This window comes from Chlamydotis macqueenii, chromosome 3 (assembly GCF_036417535.1).
Source record: "Chlamydotis macqueenii isolate bChlMac1 chromosome 3, bChlMac1.mat, whole genome shotgun sequence".
Classification (NCBI taxonomy): Eukaryota; Metazoa; Chordata; class Aves; order Otidiformes; family Otididae; genus Chlamydotis; species Chlamydotis macqueenii.
Genome location: NC_141558.1, coordinates 23,919,934 through 23,937,058, shown reverse-complemented (window position 1 = coordinate 23,937,058; position 17,125 = coordinate 23,919,934). Strand labels below are relative to the sequence as shown.

Genomic DNA, 17,125 nt, shown 5'->3' with positions numbered 1-17,125 from the left:
GGAAAAGACTGACAAATGCATGTCTCTCTATATAAAATCAGGAGGAGCAGCAGAAAAATCTATATTTATGGAATATAAAAGTGGATTATAAGATAATGCAAATTGAATATTCTTGAATATAAAGACATGCAAACAAATAACAAACAGACTATTAGTCATTAATACATTCTGACTCAGGTTAACTTAGTTTTCAGACATGACGCAGAGATATTTTTTCTTTTTGGTCAAATAAAAAGGGAAAGGTATAGAAACAATTATGTCAGAATTTTCTTCTGCTCTTATGAGATATCATGTGGAGTACTGCATCCAGCTGTGGAGCGCCCAACATAAAAAGTACATAGACTATTTAAAGTAAGTCCAGAGGAGAGTGACAAAGATGATAAGAGGGCTGGAGCACCTCTCCTATGAGGACAGGCTGAGAGAACTGGGACTGTTCAGCCTGGTGAAGAGAAAGCTCCGGGGAGACCTTATAGTGGTCTTCCAGTAACTAAAGGGGGCCTACAGGAATTCACAGAATTACAGAATTCACAAAATTATTATAAAGATTGGAAAAGACCTAAAAGATCATCCAGTCCAACCATCACCAATACTTCTCAGCTAAATCATATCTCTCAACACAACATCCAAACGTTTCTTGAACACCCCCATGGTCGGTGACTCCACCACCTCCCTGGGCAGTGCATTCCAGTGCCTGACGACCCTTTCCGAGAAGTAATATTTCCTAATGTCCAGCCTGAATCTCCCCTGGCGCAGCTTGAAACCATTGCCTCTAGTTCTATCACTGTCTACACGAGAGAAAAAGCCGACCCCTAGCTCACTACAACCTCCCTTCAGGAAGTTATAGAGAGCTATAAGGTCTCCCCTGAGCCTCCTCTTCTCCAGACTGAACAATCCCAGCTCCCTCAGCCGCTCCTCATAAGGCCTGTGCTCCAGACCCCTCACCAGCTTCGTAGCCCTCCTCTGAACGCGTTCCAGGGCCTCAATGTCTTTCTTGCAGTGAGGGGCAGACAGGGAGAAACTATTCAGTAGGTCCTGTTATGACAGGACAAGGCTTAATGGTTTCAAAATAGAGGGAGGTAGATTTAGATTAGATATTAGGAAAAAAAATTTCCACTGAGAGTGGTAGAGCAGGTTGCCCAGAGAGGTGGTGGATGCCCCATCCCTGGAAACATTCAAGGCCAGGTTGGATGGCGTTCTGAGCAACCTGATCTAGTTGAAGATGTCCGTGCTCCTTGCAGGGGAGTTGGACTGGATGACCTTTAAAGGTCCCTTCCAACCCTTCTTATGATTCTATTTTCAATATTTTCTGTCTTTTACTACTTTACCAAAAGTGTGATTAATTTTGTTTACTATAGGGATATATAATTTTTATTTTAAATGCTCGTTCTAGATTTATGGAATCTAGTTCAATAAGAAAATTGAATAGGAAATCACAATTTTTTTTTCTGTTGGACACTTACCTTGTTATAAAGGTTTATTTTGTTCTGTTGTATTTTACAGGTATTTGATACCTGAAATATTTAATATTTGTGTTTTTTCCATTGAGTCATATGACTCAATGTGAGAAATAAATTTTGGTGACCAAAAATTTCTGAAATTAGCATACTTGGTTTTCACAAATATCTTTTTTCATTTCTTTTGTGTGCTTAAAGAATATGTCTGTTTGCTCTATCTTTACATTTTTTTCCGATTGTAAGAAGTTACCATTTTCACAATGAAGTACTGCTAAAATCATGACAGCAGATGTAAAATATTTTTATTTGGAAATAAGAGACTTGAGTGTAGCTCATGAAAAAAAAATAATCTGGATTTCTTTAAAACAACATACTTGCTGTCTGATAACCACAGTAGCACAGTGAGAGCAGCAGAACTTTCCTTAAGACCAGGGGAAAATACTGCTGTAAGTAGACTATTCACCACTGTTGCCTGCAAGTTTTGATTTCTTTTAAAATTCTACTCATAACTTGTTCAGCAAGGCAACCTGTATTTTTTCATTGTGTGCTGAGAAGGAGAGTTTTTCCTTTGACTGGTATAGGCTTAGGAGAACAAACACAACCATTATAAGATTTTGCATTTTGTGTTGAATAGAGAACTGTGTGTGATCGTGTGCATTTTGAGGTAAAATGCAGGACCTAGTCATTTTGCTGCAAAAAAACCAAGAGGTTGAGGATACTTCCTTCCCTTGTAAACCTCTGAATATTATCCAAGTGCAGGCTGGAAGTGATGTGAACTGCTGCTGTTCCATTTCTGCAGCTGCTCCTCTGCTGTTCACCCATCGCACCAGGGGCTGTAGGCATCAGAGCTCATGGGATAAACAAAAAACAAACTTTTGTTTTTCTGCAGAAAGAAAAAATTAAAAAAAAAAAAACAGCCCAACAACCTATTGCTGGGAAAAGAGAAAGGCAACTCTGGGAGTGGCAACAAGATTACAGAATATATGTTTCAAGTTATCTAGGGAAAACCATAATGACTTTTGAGTACATTTTTGTGCTGAGCTAGCTTCAAAAGGCTCATGCATGGTATTTGATCATTTCTGTGAATTAATTACCATGAGCTCAATTTTACACAGATGTAAAGCTGAACTGCTCTGATATTAGCTCAAAATGGGACATTAATAAAATGTATCTTGGAGTGATTTAAAAAGACAAGGGACATTCTTCCGTCAGAATCTGACTAACACAGTTAGATTCTCATGAAGGACCATTCAAAATTTATCAAAAGTTAACCAAAATCCTTGTTGAATTACTAATACCATCATATTACATGTAAAGACAAACTATATTAATTGATCCATAAACAAATATATTCTACCTGTGATTAAAAAAAAAACAACAACCACCCAACAGAGCGGATAATCTGGACAACATATCTTCACTCATGAGTGCAAATAGGTATATCCTTGAATTCATTTGCAAAACATGTTAATCAGTAAAATCTCAGATTTATGTAGTGATAGAGTCTTTCAGCTCTGTAAGCAGCTGTAAGGAAAGCAAGGTGATTTTTAAAAGCTGATTAATGTCCAAAACCTAAAAAAGGAAGTAATTGCTTTTCTTCTTTTTTTTGAATCAGGGCCAAAAATATTGCTTGTTCAAAGTTTGCCTTGGTTTACTCACACTGTGAAGACCAGAATGTATTTGAAGAGCCAATATAACTTCTTTGCACCTTTCTCTCAAGAATTAGCAGGTTGACATGAAGAAATTGATGACCCTGTGTAAGAAAGAGAGAAAGGAATTATGAATTATCAGTTTGGCATTTCACCTGAATAAAAAGACCCACCAGAATGATTGAGGATACATCTTCAAGAGAGAAGTGCTTATCTGACACATGTATGCCATAGGAAATTGTGATAAATTATTTAGGATTTTTAGTTATTGTTATTGTCATAGTGAAAAGAGTAGGAGGCAACATATTGCAGCTGACATCCACCCTGCTAACCTCAATGAAGGGGAGAAAAGAGCCAAGCTGAAGGAATGTTTTAAATGCTTGTGGTGCGTATTTTAAAGATATCCAGAGTCTGAGATATTGTATACACCTGCACATCATTGTGTACAAAAGAAAAACATTTATTTTGATGGTTTTTACTTAATTTTTCTGTAACTTGAAACTGAGCCTTTGCAGAATTAGCAAAAATGTTGGAGCATGTATTTTTTTTTTTGGAAAAATATTCTGCTCTGAGGTTGTTCACTTATCTGTGATAGGGTGATTTTCTCTTTTCGTATACTGTCCCTAATTGCAGCAGTTGTAGATAGACAGTTTAGGTCACAAGACATTCTAGTTTTATTTCAAGTATGCTCTGAGGTACTCTGTGTAATAAAATCAAAACAAATTATGTACTGTTTTATTCTAGTTCTTGCACTTCTGTGTGAAAGGCAGATTTCTATCTTTCAAAATAGTGTCATGTAATATCAACTCTGCAGATTCATGGTATTTAAATGTTAATTTAGGTCATCTTAAAAGCTACTTAAAACTTTCAAGTGAGGAATACAAACAGTTACTTTCTTTTTTTTTTTTCAACCAAGTATCAAAAAAGTGTGAAAAACCTATGTTGAAGAGAAAAAATTGTTCTGAGGTTTCATGTGTGGTCCTTCTTACACAAACTTCCATATATTTCCTGATGCTTACACACAATGTCACAATCATTTTTTCTGAGTAGGAGGAGCCTGTGGCATAAATCTTATGTCTTGAGTTAGGCATTTTATACTAAGTTGTCAGAAAATTATTCATTGTACTACAAATTCACAATTCTGAAGCCCCTCTTGGAATGGAACACTCAAAAGCAAGTGGAGATCAGAACTCTCTCTGAATAGATGTGGGCAGCTCAGCAGAAGGAATAGCCCCTCTCCTGAACAGATATACTTTGCACAAAGGAAAAAAAAAAAAAAAAAAAGAAAAAGAAGTGCTACCTGACTTTTAGGTGCTCATAGAAGTAAATGGCCATGAGCCACTTTTGGCTTTGGTCTTGTAAATGCTGCTGTAAACATGAAGCCCTTTGTTGATTTAGAAGATAAAATGACCGCTGGAGGAACCACCTACTACAGTTATGTAAAAAATATTAAATTGGGAGTTCTTGGGAACTGTAGTTCTTATCCAGCGTCTGGTATATCCATAGACAGATTGCTTATAGATTTAACTTACAGAACTTTAACTGCAATAATGCAATGTTTAGTTGGAATATACTTGCTTTGTTTCTTGGGAATATTGTACATCCCTTACAATCATTGTACTAGACATTTGATATTTATTCTAGCCAGCTAAATACAGTTCTTCGACTATCAGCACTGCACTTCAATCATAAGCACTACCATGTAGTGTAGATTTAGCCCTAGAAACTTAATTTATTCATATACATGAAATTAGTTATTTTATACCTGAATAAAATGTGGTTTTTATTGAAAAAATGCCACTAAATCTATTTAGCTGAAGTATTAAGGATAGAAATGAGATGTTTAAAATTAACAGGTTTGTTCTATTTATTTTATGTCTTTGGAAGGTCTCGTCTCTTTTCCACTTGAACTGGGAGATAGAAGGGGTCAGTAAGAAACTGAATCTATTAATAAATGTTTATTATTATAATATGATTATTATTTTGAGGTCAGTAGAGCAAATGACAGATCTTGTATCTGCTTCAGTCAATTTCATCCATAAACATAATCAGGAAAAAGACTGAAGAGTTAATGATCATACTGTTTCAGATATAGACTAAAATTCAGTTCTACTGTTACCCTCACATTACCTGTATGTCACCGTGATCATAACCACTAAACTTGCTATATACCAACGTAGAGAACTACTCTTATTTTTTTTCTTTCGATGTTAGAATATTGTTTCCCTCAGCAGGTTCCCAAAAAGAAAAGCAACTCCTACTCCTTTATTCTTTCTATAATCTAGGTCATTGGCAGTTTTCCCTTCTAAGCTTGTTCACTGTAGCTGTTAGAAATATAGCATATTTGTAAGAACTGGAAAAAACATTGTCTATCAGCATCCAGAAATACTTAAACAAATAGGGGAAAAGAATTAAAAACACCCACCTCACTGATGAGGAGAAAAGCTATTTGACCATCTGTAAACCATAGTTTTGTTCACTTTCTCTTGGATGAACAGCAAAGCAAATTGCAGCTAGTATGCACTATTTTGTAATTAAAAATATATAAATATAATCCTTATAGGTTCTTCTAGGTCCTTGTTATGATTTAGCCCCACTCAGCAACTAAAACATCACTGATTTCCCACACACACCACCCCCAACATTTTCACTTTGTATATTGAGCATGATATCACATGGTTCAGCCTGGAAAAGAGGAGGCTCTGGGGAGACCTTATAGCAGTCTTCCAGTACCGCAACGGGGCCTACAAGAAAGATGGGGAGAGACTATTCTGTAGGGCCTGTTGTGACAGGACAAGGAGTAATGGTTTTAAAGTAGAGGGAGGTAGATTTAGATTAGATATTAGGAAAATTTTTTTTTACAATGAGGGTTGTAGAGCACTGGAAGGGGTTGCCCAGAAAGGTGGTGGATGCTCCATCCCTGGAAACATTCAAGGCCAGGCTGGATGAGACTCTGAGCAACCTGATCTAGTCAGAGATGTCCCTGCTCCTTGCAGAGAGATTGGACTAGATGACCTTTGAAGGTCCCTTCCAATCCTAACCATTCTATGATTCTATGATTCTATGGAATAGCCCTTTGGCTAATTTAGGTAAACTATCCCAGCTGTTGGTTAATTAGTAAACTATCCTAGGTGTGTCCTCCAGCCACAGGTGCCATCAGCTCCAACTCCTCTCCCAGTGCAAGTGAAAATTAATTCTATTCTAGCCAGAACCAGGACAATCCTCCAGTGAGCCAACAGATTCTCTAAAGAGAATAAAACAACAATAATACAAAAATTCAAAATAATCAACTGTGAGTGGTGAGTTAGAGTGAATTTAAAAGAACAGGTGAGGTCAGTGGCCATAGAAATTTTATCCAACTCTGAACAAGATTCTGAACTTGCAATGTTGTGTTTACTCTTGCTCTGTCATTCAATTTAGTTCAGTTGAGTCACCTATTAAGCACAATATAAAAACCTTCAACAAGCTGCAGTCTTTGCCACTCTTGCCTATGAAAACTCCTTATGCTGACCTTGATGCATGGGTTTATCCTCTTTCCTGAAAATCCCAGTCATTTACAGACATGCTCAATCTCTGCTAGTTTCTTATTCCTGGCCCAGTACCTTGCTTTTTGGTCTTGCTCTTCATTTGATTTAACATTTGGCAGTGTATTCAACATCATAGACAAATAAGATATTCAGAATAGTTAGCAGCCTGAGTGACTAGTCTCACTCCAACTGTGCTCCATATTTTTACTTTGTGTAACAGTATGACATGTTCAGCTCTTCAGAAATTATGAAAATAGTAATTGAATCTTCTGTTCCATGTAGAAGAGGCAGTTTGATCCATTTGGAGACAATATCTTTAATTTTTTCTTTCCAGGATGACAAATACACTTTTCATTCCAGAACTGATTTGAGGTAACAATGCTCCTCCCCTAAAATTACTCATAAGATCATTTAGTGAAGTTCTGAAATTCATTTCTTGCACTGAGTGTCTTTGTCATGTTACACAACCATACCCATTCTTATGAATTGTTTTTTTCTCTGACCCAAACAACTTCCCCCTCTGCTCCCAAATGTTTTAATTTCAACAAGAGGGAAGGGGAGAAAACTATCCACACTGATGTACCAGTAGTTTTATGACCTGGGTATTATGCAGGAAACTAAAGACATTAACATGAATTATCTAAGCTAGACAAAGTATTTGAATTGTTTTGTTTTGTTTTTGAGAATGTTCTAATTTCTAAGCTGCATTTCTGAAGAAAATCATCAGCTGGTATGTTTCTTAGATTATGATAAATTCAATTTTATTGGTAGTAAGATAGAGGTATTCTGAGCTCATCTGATTTAACTGTGATAAAAAGATAGAACAATGCTTAGTCCTCTCAAGAAGACTGTTAGGTGTCATTTCTTGGAAAGTACAAAACTGCAGCTATTAAGTTGGATGAAAGTAGGCAGAAAGTGAAGACCTCTCACAATTTAAATGGCTCCAGCTTTAGAGAGCAGCTTAACAGGATACTTCATGAATAGTTCTGGTCACAAGCTTCCATGTTCTATCTAGGTTTCACTTAAGATGTGGTCTTAAGTGTCTTACTCAAAGTCACAAAAAATGTCAGAGGAAGGGCAGAGAACTGAATTTTTATGCATCAGTTTATCTTATTTTCTATATAAAGAGGTCCACCTTGGTAGACTATCTCATAGTTAGCAGTTATTTTCTAATTATAAGTTCTTTGTCAAAGTCAGAGCCTATTTGATTAAATTCTGCAAACCTTGGACAGTGAACTAATATATATAAATTCAATGCAAAATCCTGAAGCTTATATTGAAACGTGAGATTGTCAATACAATATGCCCATGGTTGTTTTGTTACCTCTTCAGATTTGTTACACAATGCTAAACATTTTACTCTGAAAAGCCAACCAAAAATTTAGTATCAGTTTCTAGACTAAGAAAGCAGGTAATGCATTGGTTGCCAAATGTTTATTAAATAATTAATTAAGTAAATGAGAATTTTATTTAAACACAGTCATTTTAACATTTATCGATATAAAACATTAAAATTTATAGTCACCTTCAGGATTATTGCACAAATGGCAGTGCTCAGTTAGATGCTAGATAGCTATTTTTTAAAGTGAAAGAAAAAGAGTGCCTTGTGAATCAATAAAACATGTTATAAAGTGGCAGTATATTTACAAGTAAATAGCATTGTAGGGTGAGTTTATAACCTGATGCTGGTGAAAAATTGAATTTTCCAAACTTCTAAGCCACTGAGACAAAACAACATGCTAGGTTTATTTCTTTTGAAAAAAGTGCTTCTGGATAACCCATAAAATTGCTCTTTACTGCTGACTCTTCATCAGCTCTGTCATATCAAAGTAAATTACTGTATCTCCTACATTTCTGAATGAAGTGGTGCTGGAAAAAGCAACAACTCTGTTTACTCTGAGCTATGTGTTTAAGCCTTATACATAGCTTATTTTGTGATGTGCAAAGGACAAATGTATAATAGTAATTTCATTTTCATGTCAAATTTTTGCTTTCCCTTCCTGTCATATGGTGTGAAAAATAAATGGTAATGTATTTATTTTTTAAAGATTTTTTTTAATCAGTGGCCTGTCAGATAAAATCCTGTACCCCCTATCATTACTGATATTTTATCTGTTGACTTCACTGAGGTCATGTTTTTCCATTTCCTTGTGTATGAGTATTATATAATGCTAAGAAAGCAAAATACTTTCTCGTGATTAGAAGGAAATATTTTGCAGTCAAAGTTTGTTCTTTGCAATTGGTGCAAAAATGTCATTAGCTGCAGTCAGTCATGAAATAAAACTGGAATCCAAAGTACAATGTGAAAACTAATGGCTAAGGAGCTTACAATATTTTTATTTTAATGTCCTTAATGTTATAAGGACTTAATAGTTTTCTTGACTGTAGTTGAGCACTAAATAATTTTACTGCAAGTAAGCCACAAAGACATCACAATGTAGTTATTATGCAGTGATGTCAGATAGCTTCTTCTCTGTCTTCGCCTCATGACTTTGAGCAATATAAATACATGATATAGATCATTATTTAAGTATCAGGATTAATGAAGGAACAATATTTTTAAATTGGTATCTTCCATAAATCATAAATTAAAATGAAAAGACAAAAATAGATTTGTACATTTTCAGGCATGGATAGATTCAGTTCAGGCAAGTCTTAATGAGTGATAGATTTTGCAATCTTAAGGCACTCTTACTACAGTTTATGGTGTCAATTCTTTAACTAAAAACAAGCATAATATAAACTTACATATTCCTTCTGGTGGAACTGTATTGAATCATTGGTGAGGAAACTTCACTCACTGGAAAATTTCAGCTTTTTAGACCTATTGGGGTTTTCTCTCACTTAACAGCACTTGTTGGCAATAGTAGCTTACTGTGTGTGGACCATCAGTTGAAGGAAATTAGGTATATGCTTTTAGTATGTTCGGCCTGGATTTTGCAAGCTCCGTCATCTGTTCCTGGGGTCTGATGGATTCAACACCTGTGAAAATCTGGTGGTTGCAATTATAAAACGAATTTCCATATTTCATGATACAGCTTTATCTTTAATGAGTCAAACAGTATCTCAGGAGCCTTACATGATTCCTATGCATTGTGGAAGACCTAAACCAGCCCCCTGAAAAGCATATAAAGTGAATGCATCTAATTCTGACTTGTAGCTTTTGTGTGACATGTAGAAATTCCCCCACAGAAATGGGGGAAATAGAATAAATTCCAGTTCTTAATATATTTCATAGGGAAAATATATTTAAATTATAACTTACTGATAAAAGTAGTATTGATCCTTTCACCTCTACCCTTTAAGTAGTATTTTAATGGCTAAAATCCAAATCTTTAATTACACTAAAAAGGTAAATATTTGACAATTTCTCCTCACAGTTCTAAGATGTGAAATTTCTTAGTTATGAGAAAATATATTTATTTAAATTGTTGTATCAATCTAGAAGTAAATATAAAAACAAATTTTAATATGAGTGAGCAAGGTCTTCACAACTTCAAGAAAAGCTGGACTAATAAGCTCCTAGACTGACTGAAAGTTGTGCATCTACTGAGCTTTAAATTGCTTCATTAAGCTGGAATAAAACTTATATTGAGCTGCTGGAAATAGAGGTGGATGCAAAGGAGAATTGTTCAAATTCCCTTGGGAAACCCAAACAGAACAAAACGAAGGGAGAAAAACCTTTTATTTTCCTTTTTTTTTTTAACTGCTGATTCACTCTCAGAATCGACTGTTTGTGTAAAGGCAATCTATTCTCAGGCCTTGTGGTCACTAAGGAATAACGAGGATAAATAGGGCATAGCAGCTATTCTGATTATAGAAGGTATAAGACTACTGCTAGAAATCCCCAGCTCCTGGAGAAAGGAGTGCCATAAATATATTGGTAAACTGCAGAGATACGGTATTTTAACTAAGTGTTGACAGTTGCAATACAGTGGAATGATGATTTCTCAATGTGTGAAGGTGCTAGGGCTTATAAAAAAAAATATAATCCTAAAAGAATTATCTTTAGCATGTGAAAATGATATGTTTTTTTATAGTTTCTGTTGCAGAAATGAATATTTTTTTAATCTCACTTTTTAAAGCAAGAGGCGTGGTTGAATGTTTCTTACAATTTTTCAAAGCTAGAATACCCTTATAGTGAGAAACATTGGATAACTCAGTTTTAAATGAAATCTGGCAGCTATCTATGGCTTGCTGAATTAATAGAACAATACTTTGGAAGATTTGTTACTAATTTTGAACAAACACAATGCCATCTGTAGGAGTGTTCCGGGCCCAGATTCACTTGAGCAGGTTTTGGATAACAGTTTCTCCTTGTATAACTGCCTGGAATGGCCTTATGTGCTTGTGTAATCTGGTGTCAACATGACTGTATTTTCATGTTCAACAGTATGTAAACATCATACTAAATTCATAGGTGAATTAAGGAAAAAGGAGTTTGAACTAGCTTCTTGAAAGTAGTTACATTGTTGAACTTCAAAACTTTCATTGCCTGTCCTTCCTTCTCTTTGATCTCTCTCCAACTTTCTGGGTTTCAGTAATCTATCACTTCTGAATTAGAATAAGTTTCTTGCAGGTTTATTTCTGTTGTCTGTAACAGATCTATATTATTCTATTTCTACTGAAGGAGTTACTTAAAGCCTATGATGAAGTGTATGGACCATCAAATCATTTTGCTAAAAGTAGTTTTTCTGTCTTTTAAAAGCCTGGATGAAATTGTGTGGAAAATATTATATAGCACTCTTTAAATATCATTGTCTAGTTGAAATACATTTTTTTTTGTCACTGGTTGCAGCTATTATTTTTACTGAAGTCTGTATTTTCTGTCACATCTTTGACATTATTTAATTATAAGTCATTGTCTGTTACTAAGCATATACTTCCACATACCCTTCTTCTTCTTACATTGGGGGCTCCAGAGCTGGATGCAGTTCTCCAGGTAGAGTCTCACGAGAGCATAGTAGAGGAGGAGAATCACCTCCTTAAACCTACTGAACACACTTCTTTTAATGCAGCCTAGGATACAGTTGGCTTTCTGTGCTGTAAGCACACATTGCTGGCTCATGTTGAGTGTTTCACCAATCAACACCCTCATGTCCCTCTCCTCAGGGCTGCTCTCAATTCTTTCACCACCCAGCCCGTATCTGTGCTTGGGATTGCCACAACCCATGTACAGGACCTTGCACTTAACCTTGTTGAACTTCATGAGGTTCACGCGGGCCCACCTCTCCAGCCTGTCAAGGTCCCTCTGGATGGCATCCCTCCCTTCCAGCGTGTCGATGGCACCACAGAGCTTGGCGTCGTCGGCGAACTTGCTGAGGGTGCACACAATCGCACTGTCCATGTCACTGACAAAGATGTTAAACAGGGCCAAGCCCGATAGCAGTCCCTGAGGAACACCACTCGTCACTGGTCTCCAGCTGGACATCGAGCTGTTGACCTCAATTCTTTGAATTTGACCATCCAGCCAATTCCTTATGCACCGAGTGGTCCATCCATCAGATCCATGTCCCTGCAGTTTGCATTTTCCTGTAAAACAAACTTGTTTGTCCTTTTCTGACTCCATCATAGTTTTAAAAATAAAATCTAATGCAGATGATTTGATGACATTGTTTATAAGCAAGTTTAATCATGATCCTAACTTGCTACCCTGTTATTTACAGTAAGAGACTATCTTGAAATGGCTAAATCTTATGTGCTGCTAAGAAGTGCAACACATGACAGGTCTCCTAATAAATACCTTTGCAAACAAAAAAGACCTTCTGCTGTATATGCAGTCTGACCATTACAATTACTCTCAAATTCACAGTTTTATTTTGCTCTGGATAAGTAAAAAAGTTTGAAAGCTTGAAATTATGCTCAGGATAAGGGTAACTGACATTTTAGAGCAAATGCAGCAAAACTTATTGTAGAAAATCTCATTCAATTAATTCTGCCTGTCAATGTATTTTTGGATTGAAGCTTTTGTGCTCTAAAATCTTTCTTTTTATTCATTAATTTCAACTTTCTAAATTAAACCAACCCCTGTGCATTCAGTCCTGTTATAGCATTATAGTCTTTTATACCTTTTCTCTATATTTTGTCATATCAAGACATTAAGCATATATATATTTTTTCTTTTCCAGAGACCACATTATTCATCGCTATGTGAAACAAATAATTTCTAGTACACTTGATAAAAATAATTGAAATATTTTGGATTTACTTTTGAAGCATATTTTTTTCATTACCAAAATTATGTCTAAAACAGCTAGATTTTTTTTTTTTTTATGAATCAACCTTTTCAAAAATTAAAAAGTAAATAACTGGAAATCTAAGGAGCTAAATGAATAATCAAAATGTGGCTCTAATACATTATTAATTAGTGCATCTAATATCTTGTCTTATTGATAGTGTCATTGCACTTATATGTGACTTGGCTAGAAAGAGGCTGACATTTACATATGTCAGCTTTTATTTTCATCATAATAGAGAGATAAAGTATTAATTCATTGTAAAGTCTTGTTCAGTTTACAAACTTGTCAGTCTGCTCTAGAAAAACTGCCGTTTCTTATTGTATCTTTCCATAGTGAATTTTAGGGCCTTTTCTCTAGCCTCCATGCAGAATTTGACAAGGCCGCCTTGTAGGTGATTCTTGCAATTTTTGGTTTAATTTAAAAAATATTCAAAACAAGTAATTGAAGGAATGATTGTTCCTGGGTTTATGGTTTTGGTTTGTTTGTGGTTTTTTTTTTTTTTTGTTTTGTGTTTTTTTTTAAATCCAGAACCTTTCTATAGGTTGGCAATATCACTAGGAGAATGAGTAAATGGCCAAACAGCCTGCCAAAACTTGTTAAGTATAAAATTGTAGATGTGACAGCTTGTATGAACATCAAATATTTGCTACTAACCTAATGGCTCCTGAAGAAAGAAATGCAGTATAATGCATCTATACATAATAATTTTTTGCTTCAAAGTCCAGCCTTTCAAAGCATTTCATTACAGCTTTACATGAACATTAGTAGATCATTAATGTGTATTCAGATTCCAAATGCATCTAAAGCAGGGCAGCTTGCCTGGTGTAGAATCAATATTATAACAAGGGAGATCTCACATTACTTTTCTTGCTGCATAAAACGTATATTGTGCTGTCCCTTCTTCCTGCCTAATATTGTTCCTTGATTAAAGCTAAACACTTCCCAAATGCTGAGCTAAATTAGGATGTTAATGTATCTACTAATTGTTTATTATTATGATTACAACTTTAAAAATTCTGATTTCTGTTTACAATTGCTGCCAGTCTTTCTGCTGTACTATTGTGTTAGAATCAGAACATGTGAAATCTTAAAGGAATTCTGTTCTTACTAAGTTATATACCAAGTTTAACAATAAAGATGACTTCCAAAGCTATGGAGACTCTAGGCTGCATAATCCTAACTGAGAAAATGGAAGAAATCATGTTCATTCATTCTGTCAGTAGAGAAAGAATATATATTTTTATCAAATAGAAATTTAAGTCACCTGTCTTAACCGTAGAGACTGAAAAGTTGTCCATCATGTTAATGAACTCACAGCTTTTCTTCAAGTGTTTCTGCAGAAAGGCCTGAGAATACATAAGTTTTGCAGTATATAATAGCATGGCATGTTGAGACGTTCCAGAGTTAAATTGCATCCACTGAGAATGCTCTGTCTCTATACTAAAGACATGTCTGTTGGTTGAAGCATCTTTGATGTTCTCCAACACTCTGTTAAAAAAGGAGAAAGGCATAGTTCTGTTAGACTCTACAGTAACTAATATTTAAAAAAAAAAACAAACCCAACAACCTGACTAGAATCTTTTCTCATGGTTCTCCCTATCCTGTGACTTCAGATACTTTTTATGATGTTAGTCTCATGGAACACACACAGGGCGGATTGTGCCTGACCAATTTGGTGGCCTTCTATGACGGGGTGACGGCATCGGTGGACAAGGGACGAGCAACTGACATCATCTACCTGGACTTGTGCAAAGCTTTTGACACTGTCCCGCATGACATCCTTCTCTCTAAACTGGAGAGACATGGGTTTGATGGACGGACCACTCGGTGGATAAGGAGTTGGCTGGATGGCCGCACTCAGAGAGTGGTGGTCAACGGCTTAATGTCCATGTGGAGACTGGTCACGAGTGGTGTCCCTCAGGGGTCTGTGCTGGGCCTGGCACACGGACAGTGGGATAGAGTGCACCCTCAGCAAGTTTGATGATGACACCAAGGTGTGTGGTGCCATCAACACGCTGGAAGGGAGGGATGCCATCCAGAGGGACCTTGACAGGCTGGAGAGGTGGGCCCGTGCCAACCTCATGAAGTTCAACCAGGCCAAGTGCAAGGTTCCTGCACCTGGGTCATGGCAATCCCAGGCACAAATACAGGCTGGGCGGAGAGTGGATTGAGAGCAGCCCTGAGGAGAAGGACTTGGGAGTGCTGGTGGATGAGAAGCTTAACATGAGCCGGCAATGCGCCCTTGCAACCCAGAAGGCCAACCGCATCCTGGGCTGCATCAAGAGAAGCGTGGCCATCAGGTTGAGGGAGGTGATTCTGCCCCTCTACTCTGCCCTGGTGTGACCCCACCTGGAGTACTGTGTCCATTTCTGGAGCCCCCAACACAAGAAGGACATGGACCAGTTGGAGAAGGTCCAGAGGAGGGCCACGAAGATGATAAAAGGGCTGGAGCACCTCTCTTATGAGGACAGGCTGAGAGAGTTGGGGCTGTTCAGCCTGCAGAAGAGGAGGCTCCGGGGAGACCTGATAGCAGTCTTCCAGAACCTCAAGGGGGCCTACAAGAAAGATGGGGCAAGGCTGTTTAGTAGGGCCTGTTGCAATAGGACTAGGGGTAATGTTTTTAAAATAGAGGGGGGTAGATTTAGATTGGATATTAGGAAAAAATTTTTTACGATGCGAGTTATAGAACACTGGAACAGGTTGTCCAGAGAGGTGGTGGAGGCCCCATCCCTGGAAATGTTCAAGGCCAGGTTGGATGAGGCTCTGAGCAACCTGATCTAGTCAGGGATGTCCCTTCTCCTTGCAGGGGGGTTGGACTAGATGACCTTTGAAGGTCCCTTCCAACCCTAACCATTCTATGATTCTATGATTTTATGATTTTCTCTAGCTGATGGTTCCCTGAAGAACTGTGTGTGACTGTGATACAATGTGAAGATTTATCTACGTAAAGCAATATCTTACTTTGATATTTCCCAGGATTACATTCTCTTAAACTTCTTTTTAAAACAGAGAGGGTATACTGGGAATGTACTAAGAACATACTGAGAGAGGCTAGGATTATTTAGGCTGGTCCTAAATATATTTGTTATAAATAGAGGTTTATAAATGTTTAGTTTGTATTCACAATACAGAGTAACATTGTTAGTGCTCTAACATAAATGCTACTAATTAGTGCAGAGTTGTGTGAAAGTTTCTGCATAATTTGTATTTATTTCTAAGTTTTGCAAGCTTTATATAGGAAAAATACCTTCCATTTTCCTTAATATGTTCATTGTTTTAAAATTTTAAAATTCTTAAATGAAAACTGAGATGATAGTTAAAATATAGATGGTGTATGAATGACCTTTGAAAGTAAAGATAAGCAATTTAAGTTCGATATGATAAAGAAGGAAAAATCAGAAGAAAGATACAAAAAGCATGGAACACTTTATTATATCCTAGGTAAATTTAAATTTTATACAGTATAATTTTGAAGGAGTACAAATTGGTAAGACATGGATCATTTAAGGGCATAAAAAAGTATTTTTCTTTAAAGATAAAATAGTGAAAGATTGGGCATGTGACTGGATGAACAGAAGATGATATGTCTAAGAGATGCTTTCAGAAAGAGACTGCAAGGTTTAAACATATTCTGGAAGTGAGACACTCAAATAAAAATGATACTTTCTCTTCCCACATGTTATGGATCTCAGTAGCAGTAGGTAATACTTCATAGCGATTGATAAAGGGGAAATCTGACAGTATTGAAACAGTGGAAGATAAAGGTCTGACAGGGATTCACTTGGGCATCTTTTAATCTATTTTCAGTCTGAATGATAACAAATGTTGGAGCTAAAAAAAATATTTTTAAAAAGTATATACATATATTCATAAATGGACTAAAGTCCCTGGTATCCTTGAACCACTAAAGGAAATAAATAGTTTCACTAATCTGAGAATTTTTTTTTTTTTTCCCATCTAGAAAGACAAAATCAGACAGGCTTCTTTTACAGGGAATTGTATTTATTGTGTTATGACAGCATGTCATGCAACCACAATCTGTTAAAAAACACTTGACACTTCATTGGAGAAAGTAGAAGCTAAAACCTGTGCTGTGTTTAACAAGGCCTGTAGACATCCAGGAGCATGTGCCGAGTTCCAGATATATGATACCTGCTCTGGTTCAAGAGACAGTATTTCTCTGGGTAAACAATTGCCCAATTCAGCTTTCCCTGATATTGGTGTGAGAGCATGTTGACAGAGAAAGGTAGTGGCTG

General features: G+C 36.4%; 1 protein-coding gene across 1 annotated transcript in view; it reads left to right on the top strand.

Annotated features, from left to right (window-relative positions):
* The window catches only part of CSMD1 (CUB and Sushi multiple domains 1), a 1,203,024-nt gene that overhangs the window by 809,576 nt on the left and 376,323 nt on the right, over positions 1–17,125 (top strand). The gene's annotated exons all lie outside the window — the stretch shown is intronic.